Source organism: Podarcis liolepis, assembly GCF_965112155.1.
Source record: "Podarcis liolepis genome assembly, chromosome: 9".
Classification (NCBI taxonomy): domain Eukaryota; kingdom Metazoa; phylum Chordata; class Lepidosauria; order Squamata; family Lacertidae; genus Podarcis; species Podarcis liolepis.
In genome coordinates, this window is record NC_139564.1 from 6273898 (window position 1) to 6285986 (window position 12089).

Here is a 12089-nt window from a genome sequence, read left to right on the forward strand (position 1 = left end):
TTTTATTCCTTTATTTTTCTGCTCTTGCAGAAGCAGAATTGGGGCTCATTATTCTTACTCTAACGTTATATAAGATATTATTAATACTAAATAAAAGGTAAAGGGATCCCTGACCATTAGGTCCTGTTGTGCCCGACTCTGGGGTTGCAGCGCTCTTCTCGTTTTATTGGCCAAGGGAGCCGGCGTACAGCTTCCGGGTCATGTGGCCAGCATGACTAAGCCGCTTCTGGCGAACCAGAGCAGCGCACGGAAACGCAGTTTACCTTCCCGCCAGAGCGGTACCTATTTATCTACTTGCACTTTGACGTGCTTTCGAACTGCTAGGTTGACAGGAGCAGGGACTGAGCAACGGGAACTCATCCCGTCGCGGGGATTCAAACCACCGACCTTCTGATCGGCAAGTCCTAGGCTCTGTGGTTTAACCCACAGAGCCACCCGCGTCCCTTATTACTAAATAGTATTGTTATTAACACTGATATTATGATCACGCAACCCCTACGTCGGAATCGCAGCATTGCACAAGGCCCACTTTCTTGCTTGCAGAAGCAGCCGAATTGGGCTCATTTTTCTTATTATAGCATTATATAATTATTTAATATGTTGATACTACTAAATGTTATTCATATTATCACACACACCCTTTGTAGGAATCACAGCATTGCGCAAGGCCCACTTCTTTTGGTTTATTTTTCTACTTCAGCAGCAGTACGATGGGGGCTCGTTATTTTTATTATATTATTACTCCATTATTTTAATGAAAGATTTCTTGCTAGTAAGGAAGCTTTAGGTTGCAAGCTATGCAGCCAGATTATTCCTGTTTTACCTAGCTCTCGGACTGTCTAGATTCACTAATTCTGTCATAGTTACAGCTGGAGGCAGCCATGCCTCCGATGTTCCATAAGCAGTCCGGACCATACACAACAGAGCTCCCTCTCTACTAGCCACACAGAGTTCAGGTGACAAACATAAAGGAAACTGTTGCTCCTGGAGAGTGTCGTTTGCAAGCACAACATCCGGCCTGCTTTAGAGTTCCCCAAATGTATCTGGACAGAACTGTGGGCTGTGTGTAATGCTGGCCTCATTCAGCGCATGGACTCTTGCTTGTTAGTCTCTCACCCCTCACCCACCCACTAGGAAATGAATTTCAGCTGCATGACTGCAACCCCCACCCACTAATGAGACATGCCAGAGCAGAATGTACACTCTCTGGAAGCCATCAGTGTTGTAGGACATGCCCTGTGCATGCACGAAACTTTCCTTCATCAATAAGATTCCTTCATCAATATTTTCTGAGAATCCTCCAGAAGAACAATCTCTCAAAGGACCTGGTGATGGCATTTTACCATTGCACTGTGGAGAGTGTATTAACTTATGGTCTGTGTGTGTGGTTTGGGACCTGCTGTCCAGGGTTGTACAGACTGGAGAGAGAATAATTGGGTGCACTCTTCCCACCTTAGATCAAATCTATGCTTCCAGGTGCTATAAGAAAGCTGCAGAGATAGTGCAGGATAGTGCACACCCCGGAAATGATCTCTTTCAGCTTCTGCCTTCTGGAAGAAGGTATAGGGTTACAGTGGTACCTCGCAAGACGAATGCCTCGCAAGACTAAAAACGCGCAAGACGAAAGAGTTTTTCATTTTTTGAGTCGCTACGCAAGACAAATTTCCCTATAGGCTTGCTTTGCAAGACGAAAAACAAAAACGTCTTGCAAGTTTGTTTCCTTTTTCTTAAAACCGTTAATACCCTATGGGAAACCGTGCTTCGCAAGATGAAAAATTCGCAAGACGAAAAAACTCGCAGAACGAATTAATTTTGTCTTGCGAGGCACCACTGTATAAAGGCCAGGACTAGCCGCCTGAGAAACAGTTTCTACGCAAATGCAATTCTGGTTCTAAACGCAGCATAAGAAGTCTCTATAGTATATTGTATTTTAAAATGGGGTTTCAGAGTTTTTAGGGTGGTTTTGAATGTTTTATGTAGTTTTTCAATTTCATTGTTCTGTATGGGACAATGACAATAAAGATATCGTATATCATGCAACAGTCACTGAAGATTATTCAGCTGCCAGGACCTGCTTGGTTCCCATACCATCTGTTCCTGAACCACAGCTGTGTTGACTGGGGCTGATGAGACTTGCATCCCAAAGCTTCTGCTCCTCCCTCTTCATTCCTCGACTGGTCCTGGGAGCCAGTGAAGCAGGAGAGGTGCGGCAGGAGGTGGAGGCCTAGAAGCTCTTGGTTCTACACCAGCCTGACCTCTCTCCTCCTGCACCTGTTCTTCACTCTCCAGTCCTGCAGCTTCTCTTGCCTCTGACTCTTGGCTCTTACAGGTTCCCCCAGATCATTGTTCCCTTCTTCCAAGTCAGTCCCAACCACCTTTCTCCCAGTGCCCCCTCATCAGAATCCACCCACCACTGCTCAGTGTCCACTCAGTCCCTGACACCAGCTCTCAGAAACCTCATGGCCAAAGTAGCTCTGACACCAGTCACATTGGTCTTTGCAAACTTTGCCTCCTCACCCCATCCTCTACTAACATAGGAACAGTGGGGGGCAAAGGGTTAAATCCCCTCTTGCACATCCGCTGGTGCTGATCAAGATTAACACCCACCCACCACAGCTGCTATATGGTTAAAAAAACAACAGAAGAGAACCGCTCACATGATTCTCATCATGCCTAGTTTGGCCACCCGATTTTTTGCCACTCCGCTCTTAGAATCCAGATACAAATCCACATGACACGTCTGTAACCCCGACAGCAGACTCGAGCTCACCCCCAGGAAACCTGCTGATGTTGCTGCGGCATTATCGCCTTGCAACACCATGTGATGACCAGCCACAAAAGCAGAAGTGGCAGCATGTGATAAAGGCAGCCCCGGGGGGTATCTTGCACTGCCAGCACTGTGGCAATTTCGCGAAGGGGAAGGGACTAAAGGTCAGCACTTCGGTGGTTGCCTAAAGCTGTTAGAGGTCATCAGGCGAGCCTTCCCCAAGCTGGTTCCCACCAGAAGTTTTGAACTCCGGCTCACATCTGCCCAAGCGAGCATGGCCAGTGGCCAGGGATGAGGGGAGCGGTTGCATCCCATCTGTGGAATCATGTGACTGATAGTCCACCTGACCTTGGGTTATAAAGCTTATCATTAAAATTTCCTATACTTTTGTTTTTGTCAGGGCGCATTTAAAGCCACAGCCTAAAATCAGTTTTGGAAACTCCAACATTTTGGTAATTTGTTACTATAAATTGTTGCAAAGTTTGGGATTCAAAATGACCCGGTGAAATTTGCACATTTCACCAGTGGTGGCGTAGCGGTCAGAGTGTCAGAACAGGTCCTGGGGGAGCAGGGTTCGAATCCCCACTCAGCAGTGAAGCTCACTGCATGAGCTTGGGCCAGTCACTCACTCTCAAGCTAACCTACCTCACAGAGTTGTTGCGGGGATTAAATGAGGAGAGGGAGAACCATGTAAGCCACCTTGAGCTCCGTGGAGAAAAGGGTGGGAGATAAACGCAAATGCAATGCAGTATATGAAACCAGTTAGTGGAAGTAGTCTGCAAACAGAATAATAGTAGATGGCGCAGAGTGCATCTGGTGTGGAAAATATTTCCATTAAGGTTTTCTCCTCTTTCTTTCTTTCAAAAATAATATGTGGAGCTCAGCATTTTGGCCTAACAATTGCAATGTTATACACCAAAACTCACCACCCTCCTCTGCTATTCAGCCTTTACTGAGGTGCTAATACGGCACTCGGCTGTCTCTCTATTGAAGGTTCTAGGACAAAACATTACTCCCACCTCCACCTGTCTTTGCCCATAAGCAGAAATACTTGTATGCATCATTTTAATCCCATGCAAAGTAGGGGGTGCATTAGTATTTACAATAGTTTATTTTCCAAAATGATGAAGCTGGCCTATGCTCTCATGGTGGAATTGCAACAGAAGCAACACGCTATTGAACAAAGACAGTGCATACAAAAACAGCATACACAGCAGGCTTGCAGACGGTGTGGTATTGCCTCAACGGAAGGTTATTATAATTTCCAACTAAATAAAAGGCAGATAAAATTAACGGAAATGTTAATATTCATACGCTGTGTCCCAAAAAAATATCAGTTGCATCTGTTTGGCCACTATGAGTACAGAATACTGGACTAGATGGGCCTCTGGTCTGATGGGGCAGGACTCTTCTTTTGTTCGTAGTAGTTAGAGGAGTGCATCAGTGTCAAAGTCCCAGAGCTATTAAATGATTAATACATTTCTGGAAGCAGCTTCAGAACTGAGCTTGTGTATATACATATTTATAAAAGTTACCAGTGATGGCTTATGTGGTTTCTGGAAGAGAACTGCATTAAAATAATAATAATAATGCTGTCTCTTTTCTTCTAGTAACTGAGGCATCACCAACACAGAAATTCATTGCCCAAAGGAATCTGAAAACGTTGATACAGAAGATCAGCTTGGACTTTCCAAAAAAACAACAACACACCTTACATGAGTCCAGTGGAATTTATCTGGATGTAAAGATGTGAAAGCCTTCAGGGTGGGGAAAGAGAATTATTATTATTTTTTGAATATTTTTTTAAAAATCTTTTTTTGGAATGAGTTTAATGTTTTTTTAAGATCAGGTTTAACTTCCTCAAAATGTGCAGTATGAAGATTTTTATGCAATACAATCAGGGGCGCGGACTTATAAAAAATATTGGGGGGGGCCCGGGAAAGCTCATGAATAATAAATAAGCTCATGAATATGCAAATAAAGTGCCGCCGCCTCCTCGTGAGCGAATAGGGGAGAGCGTGCTGCTCCTATTAATCAGCTCCGAAGGTGGAGCTTTTGCTCGGGAGGGAGGGCAGGAGGTATGCAGCCCGACCCTGTGCATTTTGGGCTGGGGGAGGGGCGGCGATGGCGCTCTGCTGGAGGGGCGCCGGAGATTTTGGGGGGGGCGGAGCCCCCCCAAACAAATTTTTGAGGGGGCTCGGGCCCCCTCAAGCCCCATGGAGTCGGCGCCTATGAATACAATATACCATTTTCCCCATAGGAATCTGGTTAGCCACTGTGAGAACAGGAGAACAGGCCACTGGCTTGACCAGCACTTTTATGGTGCTTATGTACATAAGAAAAGCAAGCTCAAGCACAAATCATCAAGACAGATATAACTCAAGCACAGTCTATGCAGATTCTGGTTTTCTAGAAAACTCGCAGCTCCTCACTGATGTCTGCGGCGGCTCTGTCTGTCTTGCCCTCCCCAGAAATACCTCCCCTGTCCCAGCCAGATCCAGGAGCAGAACAGGGCAACACATGATGTTCCTGACTGTAACTTTCCCCCACATCTCTCCAGTTTGTGACATCATCCTTACGGCTGCATGAAGATATATTGCATCATATTAATGGGAAAGGTGAATCTGCTACCGTCAAACCAATGATACCACAAAGAACCCAGTCTGTAAAATCAACATGATTTTATGGGGGGGGGGGGACGATGACCCACCTTTTCACTGGATGACATATGAATCCCTCCCATCCTCTGGAATTGAAGTGGAAACCTCTTGGCCCCTTCTGCCACCTAGTGTCAGGACAGAGAATTGCATGAATACATGTAGAATTTATACAGTATATAAAACCCCACCTTTCCTACCAGTGGAGACCCAACATGGCAAACACCGAAGTGATGCAACAGTACAATTAAAGATAGGATTTCAAAACATATATATTTAAAACCTTTAAGAACATGCTAAACAGTCACATACTCTCGGAGGGGATAATTTTGTGGATGCCAGATGCAGCATCTTTCAGCCAAAAACAGAATGAGTGAATAGGAACATTGTTAAATAAAAAACCAAATAGATGTCACTGATGTTCTATCTCTTGTTAGCCAATTTTAATTCATCTTTTTAATGTTACGTTTAATGTTATGTTTTTATATATGTTGGAAGGGTATTATTCTTATGATGGAATAGGACAGCCCTATTTTCATTGGAGAAATGTTGGTGGGTATGTCACCTAAGGCCAGCCAGTGAGTTCATGGCAGAGGTAAGATTTGAGCTGTGCTGCCTGATCACTCTTGTTTTGCTCCTTCCCCTGGGAGCAGAGAAGATAAAAAAACCAGGAAGCCTTGGCTTCCCCTTATGTCTGAACCAGGGACCATGGTTTGTTGCTTCCTGTCAAACACAAGATCAGCAAGGCAGCAACAAACCAGGTTGGCTCGCAGTTGTGGCTTGCACTAAGGGGGCTGTTGATTGGGCAGTGTGCCCAAGCACACTGCTCCTCAGTAAACCAAGATAAACCACACAGCCAGAATTAGCTTTGCACGCAAACGAGCCAATGGCTTAACATGCATTGATTATTTTTTTTAAAAAGGCTCAAAAAACCCTTCCTCTATCTGATCTGCCACATTCTTCCATGAGGAGTTTGCATTTCCCTCAGGTCATCAGAGCAAACTCAGCCACCACTCAAGAACAAACTCTGGATGCATTTCCAAGACAAACTGAACCTCGGACCACAGGCTGGAGGGGAAAAGGTAATTAGTAGCTTGTTTGCAGAGGTAATTAGCAGTTTGCTGAACTGCAGGTCTCTTTGCTAGGATTGCCAGATCGAAATATCAAAAACACAACACTGCAGCAGTACAGCATGTTGTTTTTTTCTGATCTAAAGAGTTCAAAGGGGTCATTGTGTTTCTCAAATAAGGAGCCATCCATTATGTGGAATTATGTAAAATTCTGGAGGAAAGAACAACGTTCCAAAATGTAGGATACCCTTTGACATCCTGAGGGCCCCCAGATGTTCTGGAGCTGTACTCTAAAACATTTGGAGGGCCTCTGGTTGGCAAAAGCTGATATAGGGAGTTTCTTAAAATGCAAAGCATCTTACAGCTGTTTTTCCACTTTTTTGAACATTCTTAGTGGCTCTTCCTCAAAAGCTTGGCCGTCACTGCCACACCAGACAAAAATCCTTGAATTAAAAGTAGACTTTGCTACTGTGCATATGCAAAAATCATCCTCGGGTGACATCTGCTTCCTTCATCAGGTAGCTTGGTGCACTTGCGATTTCTGAGGACTCCCCAGAGCTGAATGAAAAAGAACAGCCCAAGAGAGCACCCAGGCACACACAGCCTTCAGTGGAAACTGGGAAGGCGGCACATTTTTGCAGTGCTTGAAAACAGGTCCTCCCAGAAGAAGACAAAAGCTATGTCTGCTTACTCTGCATCCAGTGAGCTCCCAATGATGGTTTCTGAAGCCACGTGGACACAACAGGAGGCACAATCCATTTCAATCCTTTATATATATATATATATATATATAGAAATACTGTGTTCTGATGCTTTCCCCCACCCCTCAATTTGAAATGTGGAGAGGGGAAAGGACCTTAGTGCATTTTAAGCCAGTAATGCGTACACAGCCAAAGTCCGGAAACCACAGAAGGGCAGTGATAGCTTGATTCACTTTTCCGTTTTCATACTACTATGTTGTTGTTTATACATTTCATTAATTTTACAATCATTTTAACATTTCAAAGTTTGACTTCCTTCCCCCTCTTTCTGCAGTTCCTTAAATTTATTTTTTATATTTTCTGTATATTCCAAATTAACTTAACTTACTCATTTATTCATCTACTTTAAATATATATTCTTATAAAACTGCAAGTTATTACAGTAATCCTGCCAGTGTTCTTTACTGTTTACGGTTTGTTTGTAAATATTCAATAAACCATTTCCATCCTTTTATAAAAAGTTTGTTATCTTGATTTCTTATTATTTCAGTAAGTTTCACCATTTCTGCATATTCCATAAGTTTTTGTATCCATTCTTCCTTTGCTGGGACTTCTGCTTCTTTCCATTTTGGGGCAAGTAACATTCTTGTTGCTGTAGTAGCAAACATAAATAAATTTCTATACAATTTAGGAAGTTCTGTCCCTATAATTCCCAAAAGAAAAGCTTCTGGTTGTTGTTGTTTTTACAAAGATTATTTTGAACATCCTTTTCAATTCATTATATATCATTTCCCAGCAACTTTTATAATTCTACCCAGCTTGGCCTGATTTAGAAATTGAGGAGGAAGAAGATTTATTTATTTTTTTAAGCTAGGTTAGCAAAATCCACTAGTGTGGCCGCCTGCTCTTTTGAGGAGGACAGTCCTCTGTTGGAGAAAGGAAATTGCAAGGAGGTAGAGCTTTGATGCTGCCAACACACAGCCATTTCTAGGGCATCAGACAAAGGGGCCACCCAGTCACAATCTTCCCTTCTATGCTGATACACATTGCATTGCATTTCTAGTCCTGATTTCCAAGTTTACACCAATGCATATAAATTAGCAGCTTTCCGTCACATGCAAATATCTATCCCGTTTTTTTGGGGGGGGGGAGCGAGCGATGCATAAGCAGCCACCCAGCTGCCCTGCTATGGATGGAAAGCGACTCATGCAAACCCGTGCGTCCTTTCCCATGAGCAAATCTGCCCACACTGCGCACAGAGGAACTTCCTTTGCAGGCTGCAGCTCGACCCCCGTGCAGTGCCCGATTTATGTACAGTCAGTGGCGGAGCTTCACGCTCCGGCACTGGGGGCGGGGGGGCGGAGAGCAGGCGGGGTGGGATGTGGCGCGCCGCCTGAGGGGGTGTGGCACGCGTCCTGGGGGTGTGGCACGTGTCCTGGGGACGTGGTGCCCAGCACGGGCAGGGGGGCAGCCGCGATGGCACCACACCGGGATTGCACTGCCAGGAGTAGTGCGCTCCCCCCGCACTCCTCTTCCTCTGCCAGTGTGTACAGTGGTACCTCTAGTTGTGGACGCGATCCATTTTGGGGTGCCGCTCGCATCCCGAAAAGTCCACAACTAGAGCGGCACTTCTGCGCAAGCACAGAGCGCAATAGAGCACTTCTGCGCATGCGTGAAGCACACAGAACACTTCTGCGCATGCGCGCATAATGCTTCTGCACATGCGGCAAAACCCGGAAGTATACACTTCCGGGTTTGCCACGTTTGCAAGTCGAAAAGATGCAACATGAACCTAATGCAACATGAGATATGACTGTATAGGCTAAGTATACTATATAGGCTGTATAGACTGTATTGGCTGAAGCCTAGGTAGAGTCTCTAAATCTAGGAGGCCTCCGCAGCCCGTCTACCCCCCAATGGGCAGTCTCCCCTCACCCAAAATTGCAAACCCAAGACTTCATGCGAGGGCATTTTAATGCCAGTGGGTGCCAATTTGAAACTCTAGGGCCCAACTTGAAAAAATTTTGTGGGGCCCTAGTTCACAGCCAAAGTCTACAGAATCTATAAATCCATGTGCTAGCTCATTTTCCAAGATCAGCAAAGCCCTTCAGAAATCAGGCCTGTTATTGAGTTCTTGCGCAAGTTTGTACAGTTCACTTCCGGATTTTTTAAAGAGAAGTTTTTGATGAGCTTGAGAAACAAGCAAAAGCCACCTTGCCAAATGTTAACTACAAAATAAAGAGACAAAGAGTGTGAGAACAGCAAAGAAATGACAGAAGTTCACCGGATGCCTTAGATACACTTTATTTGAGAGTTAAGTTTAGGATAAAATCCTTTATTCCTATATTAGATGCACTGGAAACCAATTTAAAAAGAAGTACTGTATATAGTGATGTTACACAATCATTTTTTTCCCCATTCTTGCTATTCTGATAGCATCTAAGCAAGAAATTCAGCACGGTGTTGAACTGTTAATGGAAGCATACCTGAAATATTGACCTGAAACTATTGACCTGAAAGTTTTGCACTTTCACCTGTACGTGAGACAAAGCCACAGGCTTACAGCAGAGCACTCTCTGTCTCATACAGACCTTTATCAAATTATATACAAGGAAAAAAATCAGACGGCCTTTCCTAATGTGGAGGCAATTTTGCGGCTATTTCTTAGCTTTATGGTCACTAACTGCTCGGAAGAGAGGAGTTTTTCAAGACTCAAAAGAATTAAAAGTGAATTAAGGGCCACAATGTCTCAAGAGAGGTTGTCCACACTGAGCATTTTGTACATTGAAAGTGACAAACTTAGACAAACAAATTTTGATGAAGTTTTGTGATGTCCTTTAGAGGAGAAATTGTGAATTGCAGAATTTTAAATACCCATCCTCATTCAATTCTGTTTATAACCCTCTTCCTTTTTCTTCTAGTCGTGAGGGTAGGGGATTGGGAGGGGCCTCACAAGTGGAGCAGCCGAGGGTCTCTCTTCATCTAAATCTGGCCCTGACCCTGTGCATGCTTCCTCTTCTTCAGCCCCTTGTTTTCTCCCAAGAAATGTGAGCAGGGGATCGCTTAAATAAATAAATAAAAATTCTGAGTAACGACCCCGTCAGTTTGCATTTCTTAGTACAGAAAATATTGATCTGATGTGTAGAGATCTTCCCAGTCCTAATTAATTCAAGAGGGTTCTGGAAGCTTCTCTGTGTGAAAGAAACAAGCAGAAACTTCATGATGTTTGGGTTATCTCTTCAGAGAAGCTGAGTACAGCGGGCTTAAACAGGTCCTGTTATCTGTCAAGGTCATGCTGACTATACAGTCATACCTTGTGTTGCGTTCCGCTCTTGTTATGGACTTTCAGCTTACGAACGCAGCAAACCTGGAAGTGTTTACTTTCGGGTTCGCTGCCTGCGCATGCGCAGAAGCGATCTGCCGCTTTGCACACACGCAGAAGTGCTCGATCGTGCTGCGCACATGCGCAGAAGAGGTGCTCTAGTTGCAGACCAAAATGGATTAAGTCCGCAACTAGAGGTACCACTGTAATAGGCCAGAAGAAGCCTAGGTTTTGCTTCCTCTTTCAATCTCTCTTCCTTCTGGTGTGGTGTTCTGTACATAGTATGCTTAGTGTTACGGTTTAGACTTGTTATAAGTTATTGCAAGTTTAAGTTAAGTCTGCTGCAACTGGATTTCTTATATATGCCAATCCTGAAAGTATTGACCATGATGCTCATTTGCCTTCAGTAGCAGTAACGCTCTGCTGGATGAAATACAATTGCCTCTGGTCTATTTTCTGGGAATCCTGTAATGTGTTCCAGTTTTTATACGTCGGAGTTCTGCTCTGGATCATACTGAGTAGAATTCCATGACATGACTATGGTGAACAGGACAGGACCGACCGGGCAGGCTGCAAAACTGACTTCAGAGCCAATCGTGCAGCAGTTTCCACAGCTTTTGGTCAAACCCTCCTTTTTGGTCGGGAGAGTGTCTCCAGCTAGCCTTCGGCCAGTGCGTGCTCCCAGGGGCCACCCACGTGGAGGTGTGTCTGTGTTTCTGTCTGTCTGTTTGTTTACCGGTAACTACCCCCACTCAGCTCCGTTCCAAAATCGCGAAATCAGCAACTGCAACCTCAGATATGCAGATGACACAACATTGATGGCAGAAAGTGAGGAGGGATTAAAGAACCTTTTAATGAGGGTGAAAGAGGACAGCGCAAAATATGGTCTGAAGCTCAACATCAAAAAAAGGAAGATCATGGCCACTGGGCCCATCACCTCCTGGCAAATAGAAGGGGAAGAAATGGAGGCAGCGAGAGATTTTACTTTCTTGGGCTCCATGATCACTGCAGATGGTGACAGCAGCCACGAAATTAAAAGACGCCTGCTTCTTGGGAGAAAAGCATTGACAAACCTAGACAGCATCTTAAAAAGCAGAGACATCACCTTGCCAACAAAGGTCCAACAAAGGTCCGTATAGTTAAGGCTATGGTTTTCCCAGTAGTGATGTATGGAAGTGAGAGCTGGACGATAAAGAAGGCTGATCGCCGAAGAATGGATGCTTTTGAATTATGGTGTTGGAGGCGACTCTTGAGAGTGCCATGGACTGCAAGAAGATCAAACCTCTCCATTCTGAAGGAAATCAGCCCTGAGTGCTCACTGGAAGGACAGATCCTGAAGCTGAGGCTCCAATACTTTGGCCACCTCATGAGAAGAGAAGACTCCCTGAAAAAGACCCTGATGTTGGGAAAGATGGAGGGCACAAGGAGAAGGGGACGACAGAGGACGAGATGGTGGGACAGTGTTCTTGAAGCTACGAACATGAGTTTGACCAAACTGCGGGAAGCAGTGGAAGACAGAAGTGCCTGGCGTGCTCTGGTCCAGGGGGTCACGAAGAATCGGACACAACTAAA

General features: G+C 44.7%; 1 long non-coding RNA gene across 1 annotated transcript; it reads left to right on the forward strand.

The window, feature by feature from the left end:
• The first annotated feature begins 877 nt into the window (after window positions 1–877).
• Window positions 878–7629, forward strand: LOC310686009. Its single transcript, XR_014515634.1, has 5 exons — window positions 878–1576; window positions 1841–2931; window positions 4378–4531; window positions 6347–6506; window positions 6889–7629. It is a non-coding gene; the product is annotated as an uncharacterized lncRNA (long non-coding RNA).
• The last annotated feature ends 4460 nt before the right edge of the window (window positions 7630–12089 follow it).